The following is a 13,499-nucleotide window of genomic DNA, read 5'->3' as shown; positions in this document are numbered from 1 at the left end:
GATGATGAGTATTTATGGCCGCTGATGATGTAGAGCGGGCTGCTGTGCCAAACCGAAATTAGGATTTGACTGGATAAGCCCCACCAGTCCTGGATATAAACACTACTAAAAAGTGTACTGCAATTATATTATATGCAATTAATTATGTATTAAAGGGGTTGTTCACCTTTAAATTAACCTTTAATATTATGTACACAGTGATATTCGGAGACAACTAGCACTTAGTTTTAATTTTTTTTATTATTGTGGTATTTGAGTTATTTAGCTTTTTATTCAGCAGCTCTCCAGTTTGCAATTTCAGCAATCTAATTGCTAGGGTCCAAATTACCCTAGCAACCATGCATTGTTTTGAATAAGAGACTGGAATATGAATAGGAGAGGCCTGAATAGAAAATTGTAACCTTACATAGAATTTGTTTTTAGATGGGTTCAGTAACCCCCATTTGAAAGCTGTTTTCTAATATTGAAGTGTAAGTCTAAATTTTGTCCTTTCTACGGGCAGAGACACACGTGAAGATTCGGAGAGATTTAGTCGCCCGGCGACAAATTGCCTATTCTTCGGGCGATCAATCTCCCTGAACTGCCTTCTCGCCTCACGAGGAAACTTCGGAAAACAAAGCACTCCGAAGCCATCCCAACGGCGATTTCGATTTTAGCCGGCAGGAAGGCTTTTCGGGGAGGTCACCCGAAGAAGAGGCGATTTGTTAACAGGCGACTAGATCTCCCCGAATCTTTGCGTGTCTCTGCCCTAAAAAAGCTCTGGAAAGGGGGGTTGTAAACTTTTCTAAATAGGGATGCACCGAATCCACTATTTGGGATTCGGGCAAATCCCCGAATTCTTTGTGAATACCGAAGCGAATCTGAATTTGCATATGCAAATTAGAAGTGCGAAAGGAAAAAATGGAAAAAGAATGTTTTACTTCCTGTTTTGAGATGAAAAGTAATGCAATTTACTTTCCCACACCTAATTTACATATGCAAATTAGGATTTGGTTCAGCCACACAAGGATTCGGTGCATCCCTAGTTCTAAATTGATACATTTAGTTGATATATTTATTCTCTTTGTCCCTGCTGAGCAGAATCTGTGGGTTTCATTAAAGCAGATGTTAAAACGGATACAATAGTTGCTAATACTCCAGAGATGCTACAGAGAAATGTATCAACTAAATGTTGCAAAATTGTAACAGTTCAGAATCTGCATCTGATTTACTGAGCTGCCAGATTCAAACACCAGAGACACGAACATTAAACTTAGATTTTGGGGGGGAAAAAAAGGCTAAAAATAACAAATAGAAAGTGATTGAAAAAAGTCTTTACTTCTGGAGAACATTCTGAAAACAACTCAACTAAAAAAGTGCTTCAAAAGTAAACAACCCCTTTAACACTTGTATGAATTAAAATGTGATACAGAACTTGGCTACGGGTTGCTCACGCCTACCTTCAACTTCCAACATGGGAACAATACTGTTTGGAGACCATAAATGGAACATATAAAACAGAATGGCACAAGCATTCACAAATTAAGCAGTTTCCTAAACAATGAGCAGGAATAAAGAATGAAGCTAAAGATATATTCTTAAAGGGGGAAAAAAAGCTTTGCTTCTTTTATCTGGATCACTACAGTCCATCACTTTGATATCCAATACTGAGCCAAATAGCACAAATAAGGGTCCTACTGACCCATGCCACCACAGACACATTCCAAGCCTGAATGTCTTATATTCCCATTAAGAAACTGTCACCAGCATACACCCACATTTAAAGGAGAAAGAAAGGCTACAATTAAGTAAGCTTTATCAGAAAGGTCTATATAAATACACCAGTAAACCCTCAAAGTAATGCTGCTCTGAGTCCTCTGTCAAAAGAAACACAGCATTTCTTTCCTTCTATTGTGTACACATGGGCTTCTGTATCAGACTTCCTGTTTTCAGCTTAAACCTCCAGGGCTAGGGCTTGAGCATGCTCAATTTGCTCCTCTCTCCCCCCCCTCCCTCCTCTGCTCCCTGCTGTAATTTGAACCAAGATAAGTGAGTAGAGAGCTTCTAGAGCTGTTATTCTACATAATAAATATAGTCTTATAGCTTTGCACAATTGTGGCTAATCTATTGGCAATAAACTGCTTCGGTAGCTTTCCTTAACCTTTAAAGCCTTTATTAAATGACTTACTTGAGGTGTTGGGACATGTGCAATTCCAGCTGGGGACCGCAACTGGATTTTGATGTCACTTCCCTACCTGATCAGAACCTCCTATTACCAAACAATGTCAGTGGCACCAATGCTGACTATCCCATGTTCCCTCCTGCTGCACTTTGCTGCTCCATGCAGCAGAATACTACTCACATCCAATGAGGTACATTTATCAGAGTGAAACTAAGAGTTCACCACTTTCTACTGGCTTTTTGGGGGGATTTTATCATTGGGTGAAAACAAGAGTTTGATAAATCCCACATCAGTTAATAAAAGCAGCAGTATTTTAATCTGGCAGACTATGGCAAACTCTAGTATTGTAATTTGATGAATAAGCTCAGCTACAGGTTTGGTCTACAATGTTTCTCCACATACATGCCGTATTTATGGCAAGGCCACAAAGGCCTGGGTTTAGGAAGAATTTCAGGGGTGGCATGCCATCCAGTCGCATCCAAATTAGATATGAGCACTGGACACTGGTGTGTGGGAAATTTGAAAATCTACTGCATGTCTCCATGACCAATTAGACTGGGCAAAAAGCAGAGGAGGCTATGGGTGCCTGGTTAGTAAGTCCAGGCCTGTCACCAAAAAGAAACAAGGTCAAAACACACACAAACTATTGGGTACTGTTACACATTGTAAGGCTATGGGCACACAGGACTCCAGGCCTGTGTTTAAAGAAGAAGGAAAGGTACAGAGACAGTTTATTGCCAATAGATTAGCCACAATAGTGCAAGCTATTTATTCTGCAAAATGCTTTACCATACCTGAGTAAACAGCTCTCTCTGTTTGTTTAGGATAGCAGCTGCCATATTAGCTTATTGTGACATCACTTCCTACCTGAGTCTCTCCCTGATCACTCATAGTTCTGGGCTCAGATTACAGCAGGGGGGGCGGAGGAGAAGATCAAACTGAACATGCTCAAGCCCTAGCCCTGGAGGTTTAAGATGAAAACATGAAGTCTGATACAGAAGCCCATGTGTACACAACAGCAGGAAAGTAAGTCAGTGTTTCTTTTGACAGAGGACTCAGAGCAGCATTACTTTGAGGGTTTACTGGTGTATTTATATAGACCTTTCTGACAAAGATTACTTAATTTTAACCTTTCCTTCTCTTTTAAATAGCTAATCCGCTGTGCTCAGTCCACTACTGTGTCTGCATTTAGAGGCACTGATTTGGTCTGGACACACGGAGCAGATTTTGGTGTGAAAATACATGTTCACATATTTCCGTGCCAATATCTGCTTTGTTTCCGCACCCAGGCCAAGGCAGTGCCCGTGAATACAGACACAGGAGTGGGCTGACCGAAGCAGACACTATTTTTCAATCTACGTGTTTATATATTTATATATTGAAGCTGAGAAACTGCCCATAGCCTAAGAGAGAAGCTTAGTAACAAAAATACCAAAAGAGAATGGTAAATGTAAGAATGTCCTGCTGCAGCTAACATGGATAAGAACAGATAAATAAGGCTACCCTGCAGAATATCCTATGCAAATATGGTTAATAAATATTTATACAAATGTATTGGGCATATTGGCATTTCAAGCAAAAGCTTAGGATGTGAAATATAAGGATGGGGATATGAATGAGGTGAGTCACTGCAAAAGGCAATTGCTGTTTTCGTAGAACAAATTATTTCAAGGGGATTTTTGCAATAAACGTTGATTAAATATTTTCTGTGGTATTAGAGTCACTGGCAAATGTAATTGCTATTAAAAGCAGCTTTTGATGGTTTATATTTCGTTCTTTGCACTCACTCCTGATTCTGACTCTTGAAACAACGTAGCACAAAACAATTACACAGTTTGAGCATTTAGAACCAAAAGTGCCAAGGATATGGCCAGGTAGCAATCACATTTACATATAACTTTAAAGAACAAGTCAAGTGATGTTTACAAGGGGGTGCCAATGGTTTAGGCACCCTGCATTGAATACGATTGCGTACCTAATACCCCATGATACTATTCCTTGACTGCTGCACCTCCAAAGCTCCCGTCATCCTCTCCATTGTCGCATAGTAGAGCGAAAAACATAACTTTTGTTTGATTTTCATTCTACTGCTCTACCCAGAACAGCGCAGAGAACTACAGGGGCATCAGTAGTGATAGAGGCGCAACACTAAAAGGGGGGAATGTAATTAAAGTCGCAAAGAGACAAACAATTCGCACTAATAAGAATAAAAATCCACAACTCGCAATGCAATATTGTTCCTTAAACTGGTATTGCATTGCGAATTTTAATTGCGCACTCTTAAAAAGTGCTTGAAGGTGTCTCAAACGGTCTTCCACTTTTTGGAAGTGGTCACTAAACAGTTTCCGGGTTCGCAAACGGTATATTAAATTTGTGCAAAACAAAATTTGTTCGCTCAAAGGCATAAATTTCCGCATTGCGAATAGTTTTTCAGTTACTAACTTTTATTACATTCCCCTGAAAGAATATCACTTGACTTGTCTTTTATAACCATTCAATGTTTTGAATTACAATTTTTGGGCTTAGCACCCCTTTCAAAAGTCAAACAAAAAGCAATTAGTTTTATCTTGAGGTGTAAGTCGGCTGGTAGAATGGACAGTTAGTTAAAACAAATGGGGGTAACAGTTCTGGCATGCACAATGTACACCCAAGCTGATTACAGAAGAAGGGTCAGGTCATATTTTATAGTTAGTACAGACAAAAATATAGTTAAACTTGAATGAAGGGAGCGGGGAGAGATAATGACTTTAGCCAAATGTGTCCCATGTCAATATATCTAGAGAAAACAAGTTGCCGAAACACTTTTTGAGCAGAATTACGTGTGTTAATACTGGCTGCCCACTCTGCTGACCAGCTGGTAGATTATTGCCGAAGAAATATGGCTAATGTCACCCCCATAAATATTTATCTTTTACTGCCGATTAACCCCTTTAACGTGTGCAGCAAGAACAATGCAAATGTTCCCGTCAGAGAGTACAAGGGGCATATTTTGACCTGAAAACGCAAAAAAAAAAAAGTGTGTTTTTGGCCACAATCCACCCTATGGGGGAAATTTACCATCGACGACTTCATACTCATCGTTACACTTCGCCAGGCGAAAATTCGTTCAGACAACAATAATTTACTAAAATGCGAAGTTGCGTCCTGGGCGCTGAACGCTGGCGAATTTTCACTAGTGTTACTTTGGCAATCAAAGTGAAGATGCACTAGCGTTCAATTGTGCCTAACAAAACTTCGTTAGAGGTCTTCGCTCAGGCTAATTTGCATACGGCAAAATAGTTAAAGTTGAATGGACGTACATGTTGCAGCAAATACATTACACAAGTCCAGGGAACCTTAATAAAGACAATAGAGTTGTTATATTGCCCTACACATGAGCCCACTGTATAGTTTATGTTCCATATGTTAGAAAATGTAGGGGGGAACTCAGTTACCCAAAAGAAATGTGAAGGACTTTGGCAGGCAATCACTCTGAATAAAGGAAACAACGCCAGCTGTTTTTTGGACTTAGAAACTTTTTCCACTAAAAATATGATGTAAGTAACAGAAGATTGAGGAAGATCTATACACTCCATTGCACTTCGTCTGGTCTGAGCTGGCGAAGGCAATTTTGGCGAAAGAGGTAACGTTCAGTAAAATCCGCTTAGTGAATTTGCGGAGTAACATCCATTTGCAAGAGCGAAAATTTGCCTGGCGATAGAGTGCAAATGAGCGCTAGCGTCTGTCTCTTTCGTATCGAAGTTACACCTGCGCCCGTTAGTAAATTGGCGAAGTGCCTGAAAGTGGTAATGAAGACGAATTGTCGCCAGCGTTAGTCACTTCGCCCTTTAGTAAATCTGCACCTATGTGTGTAGTGAAAGGTTATGCTGAGTGACATGAGGAAGATGGGACCCATTATGTGAGGACTGATGGGCTGTAATTGTGATCCTCTCATTAGGTGTCTGCACAGTGACCCTATGGGATCAATATTTGTCTAGAAGACCAATGTCTCCAATCTAGCACTGTATCCCATCTTACTATGTAAATCTCTTTAAAGGGGTGGTTCATCTTTAAGGTAATTTCTAGTATGTTATAGAATGCCTAATTCTAAGCAACTTTTCAATTGGTCTTAATTATTATTTTTTTTTTTTACAGCTTTATCGTTATTTGCCTTTTTCTTCTGACTCTTTGCAGCTTTCAAATGGGGGTCCCCATCTAAAAACAAATGCTCTGTAAAGCTACACATGTATTGTTACTTTTTATTACTCATCTTTCTATTCAGGCTTCGCCTATTCATAGTCAAGTCTCTCATTCAAATCAGTGCATGGTTGCTAGGGGAATTTGGACCCTAGAAACCACATTACTGAAACGCCAAACTGGAGTGCTGCTGAATAAAAAGCTAAATAACTCAAAAACCATAAATAATAAAAAATGAAAACCAATTGCAAATTGTCTCAGAATATCCCTATGCGTCATACTAAAAGTTAATTTAAAGGTGAACAACCCCTTTAATGCCTAGCCAAATTGTTATCCAGTGAGAAGGGCAGATGAATGTAAGAGCGTTAGATCACATCCAGCACAGACAATTTTTAGCAACAAAGCCCCCCCCCCATAACCCCCGAATAAGAGGAAGTAGAAATACACTGAGGTGACGGACCACAGGAAATATACTTATGTTACACGAGTAGGAGAATGTGGTAATTTGGGGCAGAGGACAGAAAAGAATATGAAGTGGTAGAAATAAGAATATTATAGATATATAAATGGAAGCAAGTCCACATGAGATGCAAATACTACTAAAGGCTGACCATTTCTCCACTACTTTATTTACTTCTTTAGCGAATACACGGCACCATTATAGAGGTTTATTCAGGGGTGGTACAGACAGGTGGAGAACTCTCTTTATTCTGTTATTTGCTCGTCTCACCATTTATTATAAAACCGTTTCTAAAACACTGAGCTTATTGTTGGTGTCCGGAATGCACATACATATCAATACTCAGCAGTCCCTGTAGCACAAAAAAAAAAAGAAATTAACATATGAACAATTCTCCCCGAGATTCTCAGAAAAATACTCCCAAAATCCACTTCATTTGCTTTTGAAAGCTATTGTCCTACACCCCTTTGTGTTAGTTTACACTACAAAAACAAACATCAGCCAAGGAAAGAACAATGTGCAAATGAATGGAACGTCCACGGAAAGCTCTCGAAGTGCAAGTTTCTTCCCTGGGGCTCTGTTATAGCACCACATCAACCACGTGAGTTTCACTTTTTCTCAGGGAAACTAAGAGAAGTTAATGTACGAGGTGTATAGGTTGTTGGTTTTTTTTTTTTTGGAGTAAATAGAAGAAATTGCAAATGCAGAATTAGCGATCTTACTTGAAAAATAGCATATTAGGCATTTTCAGTTTCTCAAATGCTTGTAAAAAGTTGTATGTATACATATATATTTATATAATACACAAAAGCCATGAATATCCTATAAATGATATCCTTCTAAACGGTGACTAGTGATGTCATCAGTTCTAAACGGTGAGTAGTGATGTCATTTTTGTCACATGATTTACAAAATTATAATAATATCTCTAATGAAGATTTTAGAAGTAACCTCGGAGTTACATGACCTATATAAAAAAAAAAGTATATATATAAACACATACATACATATATATATATATATATATACACATATATATATATATATATATATATACACATACACACACACATACATATATATACACACACACATACATACAGGTATGGGACCCGATATCCAGAATTCTCGGGCCATCGGGTTTTCCAAAAAACTGACCTTTACATAATTAGGATCTTCATACCTTAAGTCTACTAGAAAATCATATAAACATTAAATAAACCAAATAGGCTGGTTTTACCTTCAATAAGGATTAATTATATCTTAGTTGGGATCAATTACAAGCTACTGTTTTATTATTACAGAGAATTTTTTTTTTTGTTGAAAATTTGGATTATTTGGATATAGTGGAGTGTATGGGAGACGGTCATTCTGTAACTCAGAGCTTTCTGGATAACAGATCCCATACACACACACACATATATATATATATATATATATATATATATATATATATATATATATATATATATATATATATATATATATATATATATTTTATTTTTTTATTTTTTTTATTTTTTTTTAAAGGGCATAATGCCTTTTTTATGTTTGTCCTGCACATGGTTATATTTATAAAGCTGGATAAGAGTAGGGTATTTATGTGCAAACAGAATTGTGAGCTTTTATATTAGGGCAAAAAATGCAAATTGTGAATATTTATGCAAATACTCTTGAGTTACGCCGTCTTTGGTGGAGGAGAAAATATTCACAAAACACTTTCTCAAATTGTGAATTTAAATTGCTGTCAGCGCTATTTCCATGCACAACAACCTTGCACAGTGGCCGCACTCATTCAAACACTGTTAATGGAAATTTGTGCTCAATGCGAATTCGCAAAAACTGTAAATACGGGCACAACAGTGCAATACTTTAGCATTCAGGAAAAAACATGGGCGATAGAACCATTTGTGAATAAATATGCAAAATAATCCCCAGTGAGTTTCACAGTGAACTTCCATGTCTGCTTCTTATAAAAGCATGTCCGCTATCTGTCTATAGCATACATGTTAATGTGTACAATTCATAGGATATCTGATTGAAAGATGGGGAGTGGCTGGTGCAGAGATTAAAATTTGAGAGTAAAAAGAGGGGGTGGGTGTGCAGGGAGGGGTTTCCTGTCATTTTAAAGCAAGAAATAGATTTCCTTACAAGCTTGAGACAGCATGTCTGCAACTGCCTGTTATCCAACCAATGCAAACATTCAACTTGCTTAGTTATACTGACACTATAAAGACTACACCTAAAAATATTAGTGTACATTAAGGGGGGGGGGGTGTTATTTATTTATTAAGTCGAATGCCAAAAATTTTAAAAATTTTATTTTTTGTTATTATAAAATCTGATTTTTTTGTGAATAAAAACCCCCAAAAACTTGAATTACATGGAAAAAATCAGATTCCTGAAAATCCTGCATCTTCGAGCTGCCGAGGTTGTATATAAGTCATCGGATGAAGTCCCGAAGATATCCTGATCTGAGCTGGGTTTTGTGCAATAATCCAAAGGTTTTGCGGTTTTCTGGCAAAAATCTGAAAAAACCCTGATTTTTCAGGCGGAAAATTCGTACGATTTCGAATTTTCCTATGATTTTCACAATATTTCCCTAACTGGAAATTTTTCAGGAAAATGTATTGATAAATAAGGAGAAATTAACACGTGCGGATTTGGTCGTAGTGTATTTCAAAAAATAAATTCAGAGATTTCGATAAATAACCCCCTAAGGGCAGAAACACACGTGAGATTCGGGGAGATGAGTCGCCGGCTACAAATCTCCTTCTTGCCGACTAAAATGTAAATAGCCAAAATAATGGCACTCGGAGTGCTTCGTTTTCCGAAGTCGCCCGAAGTTGTTCACGAGGAAACTTTGGGCGACTTCGGAAAACGAAGCGTTCTAAGTGACATTTACATTCTAGCCGGCGGGAAGGTAGAAGAGGAGATTTGTCGCCAGGCAACTAATCTCCCCAAATCTGAGCGTGTCTCTGCCCTACAAGTTACCTATAGGTCATGCTGATCGTTTTTACAGATAGAGCTGCTTGAGTCATTGTTACCTGAAGTTCCTGACTGTTCTGCAAGCCTGGCAGTTAGAGATTCCAACACTAATCTCCCCCTTTTTGGGGAGATTTAGTTGCCTGGCGACTAATCGCCTCGTCTTTGCGGCAACCAATCTCCCCAAACGCCTTCCCTCACTCTGCGCTGGCTAAAATGAAAAATCGCCGGCGCTAATCACATGCGCCGATTTGTTTTCCGAAGTCGCCTCACGAGGCAGGCGCCAGGCGACTAAATCTCCCCGAAACACTCAGTGTGACCTCACCCTAACAGACTACTGCTGCACAAATATGGCAGCCCCCTCGTGATGCAACATGGTAGATCAGATACTTTTACAAAATTATACATAACAAAAGTAATTTCTGGCATCAGTATCACTTTAAATTCAGCTGTATAGATTATTTTCCAGAGCAGAATTAAGGGAGATTTCTGACAGGGGCATTTGTATAAACTCATGTTTAGCACAGAAATAAAGAGTCAAGTTTAATAGGTTAACAGGGCACTAGCCAGGATAAAGCCACAAGGCCAAGTTAAACTAATGAAAGGTACAAATATGTGAACAATGCTGCACAGTGACTTGTGACTGGCCAGACCTGTAATTTATCTTGCATCATCTTATGACTTCACATGCCCGACACTTAACCATTCAATGTTGCATCACAATGCTAATATTGGATATTTAGTAAACAAGCTCGATGTACACTTCGCTAACATTACACCAGTTATCCAGAATGCTCTGAACCTGGGGTGTTCCAAACAACGGATCTTTCTGCAATTTGGATCTTCATACATTAAGTCTACTAGAAAATCATGTAAACATTAAATAAAACCAATAGACTGGTTTTGCTTCCAATAAGGATTAATTATATATTAGTAAACCAGTACAGGTATGGGATCCGTTATCCAGAAAGCTCAGAATTAAGGGAAGACCATCTTCCATAGACTCTATTAAATGCAAAAAAAATTAAAAATGATTTCCTTTTTTCTCTCTAAAGGTGGCCATAGATGTATAGATCCGCTTGTTTGGCGATTTCCAAACGAGCGCATCTCTCCCCGATATGCCCACATTAAAGTGGACGATATCGGGCTGATTCGCCCTAGGGCCCAACGATCGGTTTATAATGGATCCAATATGGGCGGGCAGATCGCGGAACAGCATAGACGCATAGATAGGGCCGCAATCCTACAGGATTTTTTTTAACCTGCCCGAACAAGATCTGGCCGACTTTCGGGCAGATATCGATCAGGGGGAAGCCCGTCAGATGGCCCCACACACGGGCCAATAAGATGCCGACTCGGTCTTTTATCAGCCTTTATAATAAAACCGGTATCTTGTATTTGAACTAATATAAGATATAATTAATTCTTATTGGAACAAAGCCCCCTATAGAGTTTTCTTTAATGTTTATATGATTTTCTAGTAGATTTATAATCTAAAAATCCAAATAATGGAAAGCCGTTATACGGGAAAACCCAAGCATTCTGGATAACCGGTTTCATGCCTGTACCTTGTACCAAACAGAGAAAAAGGAATTTTTTTTGAAATTTGGATTACAGGTATGGGACCTGAGGTTTTCCGATAACAGGTCTTTCCACAATTTCGATCTTCATACCTTAAGTCTACTAGAAAATCATGTAAACATTAAATAATCCCAATAGGTTGGTTTTCCTTCCAATAAGGATTAATTCTTAGTTTGAATGACGTACAAGCTACTGCTTTATTATTACAGAGAAAAAGGAATAATTTTTTAAAATTTGTATTATTTCTATTATAATGGTGTCTATGGGAGACAGCCTTTCCATAATTCGGAACTTTCTGGACAACAGGTTTCCGGATAACCGATTCAATACCTGTACTGCTTTATTATTACAGAGAAAAAGAAAATTATTTTTAAAAAATGTGGAATGGAGTCTATGGGAGACAGACTGTTAAGCTGGCCATAGACGCAAAGATCCGATCGTACGAATCAAGGATTCGTACGATATTCGGACCATGTGTGGAGAGTCCCGACATTTTTCGTCCGGCGGAGATCAGTCGTTTGCGTCTGTGGCAGAAATTTTCTAACCTGTCCGATCGACCAAAGATCCGATCGTACGAATCAATGTACGATCGGACTTCCCCATCTCCCGACCTGCCACTAACATTCCGATCAAATAAAGTAGTAAAAGAACAAATCAGCCGATGTTCTGCCCCTGACAGCAATCCTACGATAGTTATGTCCGACAAAGCTGGTGACAGTCTCCCTCTGAAAATCGTATGATCGGCAATACATGCAGAGATATTATCGGCACCCGACAGAAATTTTCTAACCTGTCCGATCGACCAAACGACCGATCTCCGCCGGATGAAAAATGTCAAGACTTTCCACACACGGCCCGAATATCGTACAAATCCTCGATTGATCGGATCTTTGCGTCTATGGTCAGCTTTATTGGGAGCTTTCAAGATAACCGGTTTTAGGATAACGGATCCTATACCTGTATTTGGATAAAATTGAGCCTATGGGAGATGACATTTCTGTAATTCAGAGATTTCTGGATAACAGGTTGCTGCATACGGGATTCCACACCTATACTAGCATGCCAGCATTAATACATAAAAAAATCGGGGAAAACCAGAGATGCTTCATATTACTGCATCTATATGTTTGCATTAATTAAAGTCATCTGAACGACTTTCAAAACGGACCCATGGGCCAACTGGTTGGTTGGTGTGGCCACTTCACTTTTAGGGCCCTTGCACGGTTATTTGTCCATTTAAATGAATGTATCTAAGTGTGTTTCTGTGATTGGTTTTCATTTTTTACTATTTGTGGATTTTGAGCTATTTAGCTTTTTATTCAGCAGCTCTCCAGTTTGCAGTTTCAGATACCTGGTTGCAAGGGTCCAAGTTACCCTAGCAACCATTCATTGATTTGAAAAAGAGACTGGAATATGAATAGGAGAGGCATGAATACAAAGATGAGTTATAAAAAATAGAAATAACTATAAATTTGTAGCCTAACAGAGCTTTTGTTTTTAGATGGGGGTCAGTGACCCCAATTAGAAAACTGGAAAGAATCAGAAGAAGGCAAATAATCAAAAATAAATAATGAAGACCAATTGAAAAGTTGCTTAGACTGGGACATTCTATAACATACTGAAAGGTAACGAAGGTGAACCAACCCTTTAAGGGAGTTCAAACATGCATCAAGTGAGTAAGGGCCCATACAATGGAGGCCAGGAGCAGCTCTTCCTTGTCTGCAGAGATGTCAATCAACCCCATGTCATGTGGGAGATAATAATCCAGTCCTGGTTTTTATTCTCTCTTTACACTAAATTATAACATGAAGTAAGGGCTAAAAATACCAGGAGTGGATTATGATCTCCCTTTGTGACATACAGCAGGTTCAATCTCTGGCTCTGCTGAGCAGGAGTTATAAAGTGCAAACAGAATTCAGCTTTCCACCACACATTTTGAAATGCCATGAATTTTGATAAACTGCAATAAAAGAAGAAGAATTGAATCTTTCAAGGAAACAAAACAATTTCAGAGCAGAATAATGAAGACTCTTCTGTTTAAATGAATACCCTGTGTTAATTACAACTGCAGTACTGGCACTTATTGCCAACAATAAGATTTCACATCAGCAGATCTGCAGCAGCACATCCCAGTTA

The 13,499-nt window shown here is 38.6% G+C and overlaps 1 protein-coding gene across 7 annotated transcripts in view; it reads right to left on the bottom strand.

Moving 5' to 3' along the window:
• The window catches only part of oxr1.L (oxidation resistance 1 L homeolog), a 308,951-nt gene that overhangs the window by 15,251 nt on the left and 280,201 nt on the right, over positions 1-13,499 (bottom strand).

This window comes from Xenopus laevis, chromosome 6L, assembly GCF_017654675.1.
Source record: "Xenopus laevis strain J_2021 chromosome 6L, Xenopus_laevis_v10.1, whole genome shotgun sequence".
NCBI classification, from domain to species: domain Eukaryota; kingdom Metazoa; phylum Chordata; class Amphibia; order Anura; family Pipidae; genus Xenopus; species Xenopus laevis.
Note: the sequence above shows the minus strand (reverse complement) of the source record. Positions and strands in the feature narration are given on the sequence as shown.